Source organism: Diabrotica virgifera, chromosome 1 (genome assembly GCF_917563875.1).
Source record: "Diabrotica virgifera virgifera chromosome 1, PGI_DIABVI_V3a".
Classification (NCBI taxonomy): domain Eukaryota; kingdom Metazoa; phylum Arthropoda; class Insecta; order Coleoptera; family Chrysomelidae; genus Diabrotica; species Diabrotica virgifera.
The window spans coordinates 160,875,542-160,891,871 of record NC_065443.1 but is presented as its reverse complement, the minus strand read 5'-3'; the positions used below and the strand labels follow the sequence as shown (position 1 = coordinate 160,891,871).

Below are 16,330 nucleotides of genomic sequence, written 5' to 3'. Positions count from 1 at the left end.
TATGAATTTTGGTAGTAACGCTAATGATCGAAAAAATAATATGAAATACTTTTAATCCTAGAAAGGGGTATTATTCGCCCTCAGTTCTTGATAGATAGTCAAGTGCAATAGATCATTTCCGCCACTAGACCATATCGGATCGTAACGAGTTTCATAGCATCTTCTCTCTCCAAAGTAGAAATGTAAAGTCAGTAATAAACAAACAGTGAAAATTCGTCGAAGTGTTTTAGTGTTGCAAATCCTTCCCGATCCATTACAAAAATTGTTTGGTGTCAGAAGTGGGATACAAGGTCAAAAATACTGAAAAAGAAGAGTATACCTTAGAGTTTCCTTAAAGGTCCGGAAGAAGCCACCACTAATCCAGAACATCTAAAAATCAGAGCATCCAGAACATCTAGAAATCAGAGCATCCAGAACATCTAGAAATCAGAGCATCCAGAACATCTAGAAATCAGAGCATCCAGAACATCTAGAAATCAGAGCATCCAGAACATCTAGAAATCAGAGCATCCAGAACATCTAGAAATCAGAGCATCCAGAACATCTAGAAATCAGAGCACCGAGAACATCTACATCTACAGGAAGAATTAAAACTCTCCTCCTACTGTAAGTCGAAATTATTTGTTATTGAACTGTACGTATTGTGTCTTTTAACTCTTAACTCGATTTTGGTTACCATATAATTCTCATATTTTCTTGTAATTTTCTTTTAAATTTTTTCTTTCTTTCACTACTTCTATTCATACACTTACTACATCTATATATATTTTATTTTCCAATTCAAATTAAAAAAAAATGTCTAATCCAGTAGACACAACTAATAATTATATCTCATTAGAGATGGCAGAAAAAATGCTAATAAAATTCGATGGTAATCGAAACAAAGATCATGAATTCATTGATAATTGCACTATGGCTTTGTCTTTAGTAAACCAAAGCAACAAGAATCTTTTATTTATAATAATAAAATCTAAAATATGCGGTAAATCAAGAATGCTAATCAAAAATAGAGATTTCCAGAATTGGTCTAGCTTAAAGAGTCATGTAGACAAAACCAAACTGAATCGGTTATGGCATTTGCAAATCGAGTAGAAGACTGCTATGTTAAGCTACTCAGTACCATTACCGAACTAGATGAAGTAAAACGAACGGTACATACAGAAATTCTGCAAAATCAGGCGCTCAATGTATTCCTATTAGGACTTAACAAAGAAATAGCGCTAGTAGTAAAAGCCAGAAAACCAACTACGTTAGAAAACGCAATTAGTATTGCTCTAACAGAAGAACAGGAATTGAAATCGAAATCAGAAATCTCCAAATACCAGAACGTAGGTAATTCTAATCCCAGGTACTGTCACAATTGCCACAAAAACGGGCATAATTCTCAAAATTGTAGATTAAAAACCCAATTTTCTAGTTCCAGTTCCAACAATGACAATCAATATCAAAATAAATATTCTTTCCGGTCTCAGCCCAGTACTTCATTTCAAAGCCAAAATTTCCAGAAACAAAGTATTCGTCGTACAGACTATACTCCTAATACCAAAATCTGCAATTACTGTAAAAAATTTGGCCACCTAATTCATGAATGTCGTAAAAGACAATATAATAGCCAAGCTAGGCAGAACAGTCAACCACGAGACACTAATTCAACTGACAAACGTATCCCAAAAAACTTTTCAGTTCCTTGTCAAGAAACGGCCACAACAAAGAACACCAATCTAATTTAGGCACGTATCTCTACCCTAAATTTTCAGGGTATCACGACATATTTATTCCTCGACATACCAGAACTAAAATCTAAATGCAAATTCTTGTTAGACACAGGTGCCACTATTTCTTTAATTAAACTGGAAAATTTAAAACCCGATACTTCTTGTTATGAAGATAAACCCAGAACACTTAAAGGGATTGATTGCAATTCTTCTAGTGACATTAAAACTATCTGCTATTCTCATTTTACATTACCTTTTCTTCAAAACCAAATGTTTACTTTTCATGCGGTTCCTAATGACTTTCCTATAACCTTCGATGGAATAATTGGCAACGACTTTCTTAGAACATTTTCTAAAAGTCTTAGTTACGAGGAAGATTATTTGATCTTGACTAATGATTTTAGAATACCTCTTTATCATATCTACTCTTCTACCACTAACCAACCATTTGAAAGTAATTCCGATCTTAATACAACTTACCGTAATAACCTAGATGATTTAAAGGCTAATCCTAAATGGCCTATTTCTCAGTTTCCCGTAATTGTATCCCCGAGATGCGAAAAAGTTATTAAAATTAACGTCATTAACACCCCGAAGACTCGACAAGGTATTATTCCCAAATTATAAATATTGGAAGGAGTTTATCTCTGCGAAAGTTTAGTTTCCGTAGACAATCATAATCAAGTTTTAACGTCTATTTTAAATACTACCGAGAAATCTCAGATAAATCCAGCTCTAATTTTCAGAGTATAGCGATATGCTCTTCTGAATCTTCTAACTGTAATTCTAATCGACTTAAGCTACTTACCCAAAACCTCAAAACAGACCATCTAAATTCTGAAGAAAAAACATCTCTTATCGAAGTATGTTCCGAATATAACAACATTTTCTTTCTAGAAGGAGATACACTAACATGTACTGACGCTATCACGCATCAAATTCCTACTACTTCCAATGTCCCTATTAATGTCAAAACTTATAGGTATCCCGAGATACATAAGGCTGAAGTCAACAAACAAATTAAATCAATGCTTAATCACGATATTATCGAATCTAGTACGTCCCCGTGGAATTCCAATGTGTGGCTGGTCCCAAAGAAAATGTCTGCCTCCGTAGAAAAAAAATGGCGACTGGTAATAGACTACAGAAAATTGAATGAAATTAGCGTAGGAGACTCGTACCCTATTCCCAATATACTTGATATTTTAGATCAGTTAGGACATTCAAAGTATTTTTCAACCCTAGGTCTAGCATCAGGTTTCCGTCAGATTAAAATGGACCCTGATGATGCTCCAAAAACAGGATTTTCCGTCCATTCAGGACATCATCAATTTAAGAGACTTCCATTTGGTCTTAAAAATTCCCCTGCTACTTTTCAAAGGCTAATGAACACGGTTCTCGCTGGTATCCAAAACTATCGTTGTTTTGTGTACCTTGATGATATAGTCATACATGTGGGAGATTTGGAGACACATAATCGACGATTACGTGAGGTTTTTAAAAGACTCTGTGAGTTTAACCTGAAACTCCAACCGGAAAAATGTGAATTCCTTCGGAAAGAAGTTATGTATTTAGGTCATTCTATAATGATAGACGGTGTTAAACCAGACCCTGGAAAAATTAGTGCTGTAATAAACTACCCCACTCCTAAGAACGTGAAAGATATCCGTTCTTTCCTTGGATTTGTTGGCTATTACTGCCGATTCATTCCAAATTTTAGCAAAATATCTCAACCTCTAACAAATTTACTAAAAAATAATACGATTTTTAATTGGACCAGTTCACAATAAGATGCTTTCGAGAAATTAAAATTGCCACTAACCTCGAAGCCTATACTTCAATATCCTGATTTCGAAAAACCTTTCATCTTAACAACAGACGCAAGCAACTATGCTATCGGAGCAGTTCTTTATCAAGGTAATCCTAAAGAGGATAAACCAATTTCTTTTCTAGTAGAACTCTAAATAGGGCCGAATCAAACTACAGCACCACAGAAAAGGAATGTTTGGCAATAATATGGGCCGTTAAATATTTTCGGACATATCTGTATGGAAAAAAATTCAAAATTTATACTGATCATCGTCCCCTAACATGGCTTTTTAACGCTAAAGATCCAAGCTCTCGTCTTGTCCGATGGCGATTACTTTTAGAGGAATACGATTATGAGATCATGTACACAACGGGTAAGTCTAAGAAGGTAGCAGATGCCCTTAGTCGAATTAAACCACCTGAAGAAATTACTGACATTCACATAATAAAAAACGATCCAGAGCCTTCGCAAACTTATAGCGACTTTTTGCACGCTTTTCAGTCTAGTCTAATTCTTAATAACAATCTATATGAACATAGCACGTCCTTCTTAGATAGAGGTACCACTAATAATCACGTAATTCTTCTATCCCGTGATCTAGAATTTACAGGTAAACCTCTGTTGAACTTACAAAAATCTTTCAATCCCAAACCAAATCTCTTAAAATCTAACTTGCAAATAGGAGATATAAAAATAATGGAAACCAATAATCAGAAAGTTTTCTATCTAATTCATAAATAATTCCATTGGGAAAAGGCTGACTATGAGATGACCTTTAACAACTTACTGATGAAATTAAAGGATATTCTAATTAACGACAACATCAAATCCTTTAATATACCAAGAAGCAGTTCAAGTTTTGACCAATTAAACTTCAAAAAATTAAGGACGATGTTAAGATTCATTTTTAAAGAAACATTAATCGAAATACATATACACCATGACGTCTTGATTAGACCGAAGACTGATACCATGCCAACAATACTCCAGGAATACCATGCAAATCCTACCTCAGGTCACACAGGATTTCACAAAACATACAGTCGGATAAAACAAACTTACAAATGGGAGAAGATGAAGGAAGATATAAAAACTTATATAAAAAATTGTGAATCATGTCAGAAAAATAAGCTTATCCGCAAAAAAAATAAAGAGCCTATGCGAATTACAACTACCTCAGAAAAACCATTCGAACGCATATCCTTAGATATCGTGGGTCCTTTTCCTATGTCTATCTCAGGCAATAGATTTATTTCTAACCTTACAAGATGACCTTACAATATTCTCTCAGATCTATCCTATTCCGAATCACGAAGCCTTGACCATAGCTAATACACTTGTCCATCGATTTATTTGTAATTTCGGAATTCCAGAAGCTATACTGACTGATCAAGGACGCGATTTCACATCTCAACTATTCCACGAGGTATCTAAGATATTTAAAATAAAAAATCTCACTACCACAGCTTATCACCCTCAAACCAACGGAGCTTTAGAAAGATCACATGCTACTCTAGCAGATTATTTAAAACATTACGTCAATCAGGATCAAACCGATTGGGATGATTGGCTAGATTTCGCAACATTGTCGTATAATCCTTCTACTCATACCTCTACAAAGTTCTCTCCTTACGAATTAGTTTTCGGAACTAAACCCAATATTCCTTCGGAATTTAATAAAAATCCAGAATTCAAGTACTCATACGATGATTACCTAGACGACTTAAGAATAAAATTGCAGAGAAGTAACCAAATTGCTCGAGAAAATTTAATTAAATCAAAGGAAGTTAACAATTCCTACTATGATAGGAAATGTAAAAATGTAACCTTTCAAGTAAATGACATGGTTTACTTAGAAAACAACAGATCTTACACAAACCGTTCCAAGAAATTATCACAACGATATACAGGGCCTTATAAAATAATTGAAATAAATTCTCCAGTAAATTCTACGTTGCTCATAAAAAACAAGAGAATAAAAGTAAACAATGACAGAATAAAACCTGCTCATTTCAACTGAACCAATCAAACTATCTTTGTTTTAGGATTTCATACCTAATTCATGTGAGCAATGGAAACAATGAGTTTCATACAATACATATCAAAGAAGTAGAACCATCACCTGGAATATATTATGACCACGTAGCTCCTTTAAAATTTTACGAATCATCTTGGAAATTGGTAACTTATTTAAACCTAGATTCTTTTAAGAATAAGCTAAAATTAATTGATAGTAATTTAAGAAAAACTAAGGAAATATGTGTGCATAACTCCCTTAATTCACTTTCTTTATGTTACACATCGCTCTTAGTTATTGAACAACTTGTACCTGCTATTCATGAGAAAGACAAAGTTTTTCAAGACTTAGCCCATACCACGCGAGTCAAAAGAGGCATCATCGATGGCACTGGAACTGTTTTAAAACCTTATTCGGTACCCTAGACCATAACGATGCTGAATATTACGATGCTGCCATTAACAAAGTAGAATCAAATGACAAACACTTGATTACTCTCCTCAAAAACCAAATTCAAATCGTACAAACCACGATTTCTAACTTTAATTCTTCTATTACGAACGTTGAACGTAATAATAACATCTTTGACAAAAATTTCAAAACAATCCAGAAGCTTGCGCAAAATAACTCTAAAAATATCTTTCAATTAAACCTAAAACAGGTGATTGACGAACATTTATTATCCCTAATCACTCTCCTAATTAGTGAAGTCAATAACGAATATAGCAACATCATTAACGCTATTTTTTCTCTAAGACAAACCAACTTCATCCTATTATCTTAAGTCCTAAGCAATATTTATTAGAATTAACCAAGACTTTACCTCACATACCTCTTTCTACATCTTACCCTTTACCGCTAGAAAAGCAGAATATCTTAGAACTCTTAAGCTTAGTCGATCTTCAACATTACTTTTCCGATACGAAGGTAATTTTTATTGTAAAAATGCCTCTTGTGAGCCAACTACCTTTCGAACTTTTTAAACTCATTCCACTTCCTACAATTAATAGTGCACTACAACATGTATTAACCAAGACTTTACCTCACATACCTCCTTCTACATCTTACCCTTTACCGCTAGAAAAGCAGAATATCTTAGAACTCTTAAGCTTAGTCGATCTTCAACATTACTTTTCCGATACGAAGGTAATTTTTATTGTAAAAATGCCTCTTGTGAGCCAACTACCTTTCGAACTTTTTAAACTCATTCCACTTCCTACAATTAATAGTGCACTACAACATGTATTCATCCTACCTCGATTTAATTATCTCGCAATATCAGAATCAAAATCTACATACTCTAATCTAGACGACCTTGATGCTTGTAAAAAGCTCTCCACTGGAGATCTCATATGCATTCATCGTTACCCTATAATATTCTACCTATTCAAGAGCCTCTTGTGAAACAGATATATTATTTTCACCAACAAAAATTCCCTATTCATGCGACATCCGAATATCCCAATTCTACACGGACACTTGGTATCCTCTCTTGAAAAGAAATACTTGGTTATTTATTTTACCCAAACCAATCTCAGTAACCGTTCAGTGCAAAAATAATAGACCGGAAGATCACATATCTCGTACTGGCATACTAACTCTTAATGCAGACTGCAAAGTCTACACAAGCTCCACAATACTATCTTCTTATAAGTCAACTTCCTTTCAAAGCGTCACAAAATCAATTCTACCAACTATAAATATACTACAAGACGACTGTTTAACAGTAGTATAAAGTTCAACTTATCCACTTTATATGTAAGCCCCAGCCACATATTCACTTTAGATAGAGAAAACCTTAATATAGCAAGCCACAAATTAAATGTTTTAAAAAACACAATTAACGAAGTAGAGCAAGAAGCAAATAGTCCTATACAAATCCTTCATAATTCATACTTTTTAATAGTCTTACTAATGGTAATAAAAGTTTTCGGTATATACTTATTATACAGACTATACAGATATTGCAAGAAGCATCGCAAACATAGTCATGACACTGGATGCATATCAAATTGCATAACTTTTAACTATTGTAAAGAAACTAATAATTCTAGACAAAAATCCTTACCTATATCTTTTGAATTAGCTTCAAACCCAGGCACAAGCAATAACGGTACTATTACAATCTCACCTAAGTTACGAAGAAGCAATAAAATCGCCTCGCTAAAAACTAACATGGATTGACAATTTTCCGCTGGAAAAATCCTATATATATTCACTTATGTAAACATGTTAATATAGTATAAACACTTTTATGTATTATGCATTGTATTATCGTCTTCACAATTATAAATTGTATTATTTTGTATATTTTCGATACTTGAAAAAATTTTAAGAAAATTTTTGTTAAACGGGGGAGGTGTAATGAAACGACCCTATTTCGGTTACGCCAATGTCTTTATTTTACTAATCATCACAAAAATAATAATGCAACTTTTCCCAACATCATTTAAATTAAACATTACTAATATTAAAGAATAAACAATAACCAATTTCCTTTGTTCAGGAAATATAATCACTTTAGATTTCATCAGAAAATTACAGTCAAAATATTTTTGCTCAACTACATTGTTTAATTGCAACTAATTTCTCTAATTTATTGTTTAAACTTTAATAAGAAAAGTAAATAAACTTTTGGACTCTTTCTGAATCTTTCTGAACTTTGCTCATTTAAATAATAGAAATATGAATTTTGGTAGTAACGCTAATGATCGAACAAATAATATGAAATACTGTTAATCGAAGAAAGGGGGATTATTCGCCCTCAGTTCTTGATAAATAGTCAAGTGCACTAGATAATTTCCGCCACTAGACCATATCGGATCGTAACGAGTTTCATAGCACCTTCTCTCTCCAAAGTAGAAATGTAAAGTCAGTAATAAACAAACAGTGAAAATTCGTCGAAGTGTTTTAGTGTTGCAAATCCTTCCCGATGCATTACAGTTCTTATTTAATGAATAAAAAGTTCTATTATTTAAATCGCTGCCCTTTAGTGAACGAGATATATCGGTGGTTGTGGTTAGCCTTAATTACAGATGAGAAAGGGTTGACGTAGATAGAGACCGTAGATTAGCTCTACTTTACAAGATCGTAATTTGATGTATGTTTAATTCAGACACTTACAGTAACTCTGAAGATGTTGCTTCTTAAATTGCACTGAATCAAGGTTTTTGAAACTATATCGGTAGAGTTTTTATTACTCTAGTTCCTAACGTTATAAAAACGGGACTAGTTTTATGATGAGAATACTAGTAGTTTAAATTTGTCTTTATGCAGAAAAATGTAACAATACTAGTTTATTAGGGTCTCTATAAGCTATTTGCGTTTGTCCTACTGACAACGAAATATTATGCCAGTATAAACTTATACTGGCATATTATTATACTTATACTGGCTTATTATTTTACCTCTAGTTCCTACCGTTATGATAATAAAATTAGCCAAGGGTAGTTATTTACGGAAACGGTCATAGGCGTACCCGTAATGAGTGCTAGTGGGCTTAAAATTTAATTCAACAGGTATATTAACTATTTACTAATCCTATTATATATTTATGTATATAAAAAATGTTACAATCTTGTAAAAACTACAACGTTATTTTTTACCAAACGTTCTAAGAGAAAAAATTAAAACGTTACGGTTAAAAAATCAATACTTTATATTTTTTTGAAAAAAAAAGGAAAAATCCAATTGGAAGCATAATAACGTAAGTTATTAGTCATTGGCCTTATTCATTCTTCTTTATTTATGTATTATTAATAGATTCATAGTCTAAGAGCTAGTGAACTCTCCGACTAACGGTCGTCCTGTAAGGCTAGAAATTTTTCTAGTGATAATTCATAGCACACCAAGGCTAAAAACCATGACCTGGCAGGCATCAGCGGTGCACGTGTATCTACCAGGTGAATCGAAAAGTGCAAATTTAGGGGGTAAAATAAACTTTCTCCTGTAAGGTTTAAATTTAAGTATGTGTTTGAGTAAGTCATTTAGAAGAAATGTGTACAATGACAGGCGATTCTGAAGAGCATAAGACCAGGCGAGGGGAAAGATTATGGGGTTTTCCTAAAATTTTATTTTTTTGCATCGAACAATTTCTTTTTTTTAAGTTTTTTGCATCATTCCAAACAGAAAAGGTCTTTAGTGATTTTTCTCTTAAGTTAATAGTTTTTGTTATATAAGCGATTGAAAATTTTGAAAATTGCGAAATCGGCCATTTTTAACCCTAAATTGGACATTTATTTAAAAATTTCAAAGTTGCCAAGGTAGGTAGATATTCTTTAAACATTGATTGATGAAATCCCAAAGAGTCTTTTGCAATACGATATGGAAACCCCTTTGTTTTTTAATTGCTAATCAAGCGGGCGCGACACTGTAGTATAAGTGAGGACGTTTGAGTTGGCATAAATTCATTATCTCGAGAATGGGCAAATTTCAAGAGAAATCCTCAGACACGTCGATTTTTATTTGTAAGTTAGGACTTTTTGGAATATATATAATACTAGTGACGTCATCCATCTGAGCGTGATGACGTAATCGATGATTTTTTTTAAATAAGAGTAGGGGTTGTGTGATAGCTCATTTGAAAGGTTATTTAATTCTCTATTCACTAATATAAACATTAACATAATTATTTGTACAGGGTGTACACAAAATTTTTTTTATTAAATTAACTTTGATTAAATTTGACAAATAGAAAAAAAAATTTTGGTACACCCTGTATAAATAATTATGTTAATGTTTATATTACTGAATAGAAAATCAATTAACCTTTCAAATGAGCATCACACAACCCCTACTATTATTTAAAAAAATCATCGACTACGTCATCACGCCCAGATGGATGACGTCAATAGTATTATATATATATGCCAAAAAGTCTTAATTCAAAAATAAAAATCGACCTGTCTGAGGATTTCTCTTGAAATTTGCCCATTCTCGAGATAATGAATTTATGCCAACTCAAACGTCCTCACTTATACTATAGTGTCGCGCCCGCTTGATTAGCAATTAAAAAACAAAGAGGTTTCCGATATCGTATTGCAAAAAACTCTTTGGAATTTCATCAATCAATGTTTAAAGAATATCTACCTACCTTGGCAACTTGGAAATTTTTAGATAAATGTCCGATTTATGGTTAAAAATGGCCGATTTCGCAATTTTCAAAATTTTCAATCGCTTATATAACAAAAACTATTAACTTAAGAGAAAAATCACTAAAGACGTTTTCTGTTTGGAATGATGCAAAAAACTTAAAAAAAAATTTGTTCGATGCAAAAAAAATAATTTTAGGAATACCCCCTAATCTTTCCCATCGCCTGGCAAGGTCTTATGCTCTTCAGAATCGCCTGTCATTGTACACATTTCTTCTAATTGACTTACTCAAACACATACTTAAATTTAAACCTTACAGGAGAAAGTTTATTTTACCCCCTAAATTTGCACTTTTCGATTCACCTGGTAGATACACGTGCATCGCTGATGCCTGCCAGGTCATGATTTTTAGCCTTGGCGTGCTATGAACTATCACTAGACAAATTTCTAGCCTTACAGGACGACCGTTAGTCGGAGGGTTCACTAGCTCTTAGACTATCAAGAAGTTTGACCGGTGCATTTGGTAAAAAATGGCATTTTCTTCAGAATTGAAAGATTAGCATCAGAGATACGAAAAAATGTTTAAATATAAAATTGTAGGTTATTTAGTTCTCTAGAAAATGGTATAAAAAATTTTTTCTACGGCGAAAAATGAATGAATCCTAAGTAAGTGTATTATATCGAAAAACATTGATTTTTTCGATATAAAACAACACTTTATACAGCGAATAAATCGAAAACTATTAATTTTATCAAAACAATGTATACAACATTTTTTGCTTAGAATGAACGTTTTTATAAACTTTTGCGGTCAAAATATAATTAAAAATTTCCACCCCCTAGATTGGATGGCAACCACCTCCATGGTAAAAGCGCCTTTCAGCATGATATAAATTTTGATCCTTCGACTATCCACTACTTATTCTCAAATTTTCAAGCAAATCGATCCATTCTGTAAAAATTGCGAGGTGAAAAGCTTCGGTTCCTGGACTATTATTGATAAATGAATATTCACTCACAATATCTCGAAAAGTATTAGCTTTGATCGCGCAGTACGTCCTGGGTATACCCAGAGGGAGAACGCCTGCGCATTAAAAAATTGGGCGTTCGCGGAGTCCAAATCTTTCCCTCTGAACACCCTCCGGATTTTTAATTCGGTGTTCGCGCAGTACAGAAAAAAGATCCTGAACGTGTCCGGGATACGCTCTCGACGTTCGAGGATTTTGTTTCGGATTTTAAGTTCGCACAGGCGCACAAAATATTTGGGAAGAATTTCTTGACATTCTGTTCTTACTCCTTCCAATTCTTAACCTAAAAGATTGTTTTGTTAAACAGCTTGTAGATGTAGATTCTGGTTTTTAAAGTTTTGAAATTATGTAAAGTGTTGTATCATTTAAATATTTTTCAAACAAATTTTAATATTTTTATATTAAAGCTTTTTTAGTTGTTTTTGTCAATGTTTTCCATTTAGTATGTTTATAAATAAGTAGGTATTACCTTTTCTAGTATTATTTTCATTCGATATTCGATAATTATCTATTACGGTAGTATGTATTACAATAAATTGTAAATACTCTGTTTTTACTTAATTTCTTCTATCTAAATGAGCTTATAAGTACCTACATATTCTTGTGGTTTATTTTTCAGTTTAATTTATTAGTTAAATTAGTCTCTTATTGAATATAATGAAACATAATACATCAAACTTATTCTGAAACTATTTATTGTGTCTTGTTATATTTCATTATTTTTGTGGTGTAATAAACCACAACACAATGCCACAACCCATTAAATTCAATACATAGATATCAAAATTGGAAATGATTGTTTTACTAAATTAATCCTTCCTTCAGATAATGTTCAACCCCCAGGAAGTTAAAGGTAATTTTTATATCTAAATATCAACAATCTTTTACTCTCTACAAAAATGTAAGCTGGATTTCAGAGTGGAAATAACCACATTATATTGTGGAAATAATAAAGAAAGACTCTAATCAAATTTCTACCTTCTAAGAAAGGCATTGAATTATTGAATAGAAAGTTAATCCTTTGCCTGTTGCCTTTATTCTCTTTTCTCTTTCTCTTTGTTGACATACAAATTTGTTGCATTTGCATTTTTTTGACATTTATTTCGAAATAAGAAAGAGACAACAAAAGGCTTCCTTCTCTAACCTTAATGTATGCAACCCGTCATTACATTGCGAATCCGAAAATTGTTCGCGGAGCGAAAAATCCTGAGCATGTCCAGGATAAGTTTACGTTGACGCCTGCGCATTGGAAACTAATCCCGAACTTACTCTGGGTATGCTCGATTTGTACTGCGCGAACACTACTATTGACTTCTATGAGCACGTAGGTAGAGGGGATAAATAAAAATTCGCGAGCGCCAATAGTAACAAGTCACAAGTCTGTAAGCTTTTACTGGAAATGTGATATAAATGTCAAAGTGATTAAGTTAAAACATTGAAATTAAAAACATTAATAGGAAATAATATTGGTTGGTCAAAGCTGTGGTTTATATTTTTACTTAAATATACTTACGTTTTAAATACTGAATTTAGGTTTTTTTAAATATTTCCTAATATGTAATTATAAATTAATCTAAGCGCCATCTACACGATAATTAATTGTGAAAGTATCCGAAGTAAGAAATTAATATTTCATTAATAGAACCTTAAAATGATTAGCAAAATCTTTAAAAAATCGATTACAATTTAATTACTTTTTTGCGTTGTAAATATTAAGAGATAACAATTAAATAAAAAATTTAAAAATTACCGGTGACAGTTGCATTAGTAATCCGCTAGGAGCGTCACCAGCGAAGCTCAGAGCGTATAGAAAAAATTCTATAGAACATGAACAAAATAAAATGACAAAAATAGTAACTAAACATACCTACAGTTAAGTCCCTGAAACTTTACCCGTGCGTTATCATTTAAAGCATACGAAATAAGTTGATGATAATTGTATGGGAGCCCAAGCGGGGATTTTTGCAATTACTCGAGCGGGTCAGATTATCATATGGGGAGAAACCTGGTACCCTGAAGATGTACCTCTTCCATATATTGGCTCTTAACACAGGGGAATTCGTTAAGGGGGACCCGAAAAAAAAAATCTATCCTTAAAAAAACTCGAAATTGTCAGATCTTAATCTTAAGGTAAGTTAAGTACATGCAAGAGAGTGTATATTTCAAAAATCTGACCAATTTTGCCAGGCGTAAGGAAATGGGTGAGTCCCAAAGTTTCACAAGAAAAAAGCGAATATTTCGCGAAATGAATGACAGATCAAAAAACTAAAAAATATGTGACCAATATTTCTTAAAAATCTATCGAATCATACCAAACACGACTTCTCACGGAGAGGGGGGGGGGGGGTGTAAATTTAATATTTTAAATACTAATCCCGCGATATTTCGCGAAATGAACATCAAATTGAAAAACTGTAAATTACGCTTATTCAATATTTTTAAAAAATCTACCAAATGGCACCAAACATGACCCCCACGTGGGTGATGTGGAAAGTTACTTTAAAATCTTAAATAGGAACCCCCATTTTTTATTGCAGATTTGAATTCCTAACGTAAAAATAAGTAACTTTTATTCGAAAATTTTTTTCGAAATATGGATAGATGGCGTTGTAATCGGAAAAAACGATTGTTGGGAATGGAAAATTAAATTAAAAGATGGCAAGCGCCCACTAAAATGGAAAACTTTACTTAACTTTTTTTGGTTTTAGGACCTACTCTTTACAACCCAATAGGTCCCCATAACGCTCATGCGACTGCAAATTTAGCATACTTTGCACCCCTCCTATAAGTCGGAAATTGAAATTTACTAAACGCAGCAGCAAGTGACAGTAAGTGACTTGCTGTTGCGTTTAGTAAATTTCAATTTCCGACTTATCATCGACTCCTTTTTTCGTATGCTTTAAATGATGACGCACGGGTAAAGATTCAGGGACTCACTTGTATATATCTGTTTTTTTTTTCAAATCCGTGGGAAAAAGTTTTGTCTCAATAAATGGGAAATATAATAGGAACTGCATTTTTTACCGGAACGTAGGTACATTATACAGTTCATTCCACAAGTGCGGAAACGGTATAATTATCTCATGACTTAATTATTTTCAGAGTCAAAGCACTGACAGCTCGATTTTTATTTTTTAAATATGACTTTTTGACGTATACCTATCCCATGACGTCATCGATTTGGGCGTGATGGCGTCATCGATGATTTTTTTAAATGGGAATAGGGTTCGTGTGTTGCTCATTTGGTGATCATTTGGTGTCGTGCTCATTTGAAAGGCGATTAAATTATTTCTTTAGTATTATAAACATTAACATAATTATTTATACCGGGTGGCCCAAAAAATTTACTTTTGGATTAAATTAATTGCTGCAAAAAAAAGAATACATGTAATTTATTTAACTCAAAATACATTTTACTGCTGTCAGAAAAGAAAAAAAATGTTTATTTGACAAATAAATATTGCTTTTCGCTTAAATTAAATTTTCAAACTATCAAGAGGCAGGTGTGTGGCTGTTTGACATTTAATTTAAGCGAAAAGCAATGTTTATTTATGAATTAAACATTTTTTTTATTATATGTGGCATTAGTAAAATGTATTTTGAGTTAAATAACTTACATACATCCTTCTTTTTGCGTCAATTATTTTAAATTAAAAAATAATTTTTTTTCACCTTGTCTAAATAATGATATTAATGTTTATATTACTGAATAGAGAATTGAATCACTTTTCAAATGAGCTACCACACGACCCCTATTCCCTTTAAAAAATCATCGATGACGTCATTACGCCCAAATCGATGACGTCACTATTATGTACTGTACCGTCAAAAAATCATAATTTAAAAATAAAAATCGACCTCTCAGAGCTTTAACTAGACCTAAGTCAGACCTAATTTAAAATAATTAAGTCATGAGATAATAGACCGTTTCCACACTTTACGAATGCACTATATTAATGTCTGCATGCATTTGTTTTTAATTGGAGAATTTGTTATATGTTTAAAAATAAATTTCATTACATACCTGATATTATTATATAATATACCAAATTATCTTTTTCGTACACAATAAAATATTTTAAAATTTTTAGTGATAATTAATAACACTTTAACACCTTGAGGAGAGTTTGATATTTATTGTTAATAAAACTTTTCGGAGTGAATCAGTTCAAATATACCTAATTAACTTGATTGTCTAGTCTCAAAGACATGCAAGTTGTGCAATATAAATACTATTTTAGAATTAATATTTTTTATATTGTAGACAACGTCAACACGCAATAAAAAATTTAGTAGACATAAGAAGTTCATTAACATAACTTGAATTTTAAAATTGAGATCATAATAATTTTTATTTCTTGATTGCTTAAACCCTAAATTTAATTATCTTTTTATTTTTACTTTTAATACTATTAGTCCAGGAACCAAAGCTTTTCACCTCGCAATTTTTACAGAATGGATCGATTTGCTTGAAAATTTGAGAATAAGTAGTAGTAAGTCCAAGGATCAAAATCTATATGATGCCAAAAGGTGCTTTTACCATGGGGGTGGTTGCCACTCCATCTCGGGGGTGGAATTTTTTAATTATATTTTGACCGAAAAAGTTAGTAAAAACGTTCATTCTAAGCAAAAAATGTTGTATACATTTTTTTGATAAAATTAATAGCTT

At 32.4% G+C, this 16,330-nt stretch overlaps 1 protein-coding gene across 2 annotated transcripts in view; it reads right to left on the bottom strand.

The window, feature by feature from the left end:
• LOC114338630 (cytochrome P450 4C1-like) overlaps positions 1 to 15,853 on the bottom strand; it is a 198,134-nt gene extending 182,281 nt beyond the window's left edge. For both annotated transcript variants that reach the window (XM_050645596.1, XM_050645604.1), the window contains exon 1: positions 15,686 to 15,853. The gene's annotated coding sequence lies outside the window, so the exon portion shown is untranslated. The remainder of the gene's footprint in view (positions 1 to 15,685) is intronic.
• Between the last annotated feature and the right edge of the window lie 477 nt (positions 15,854 to 16,330).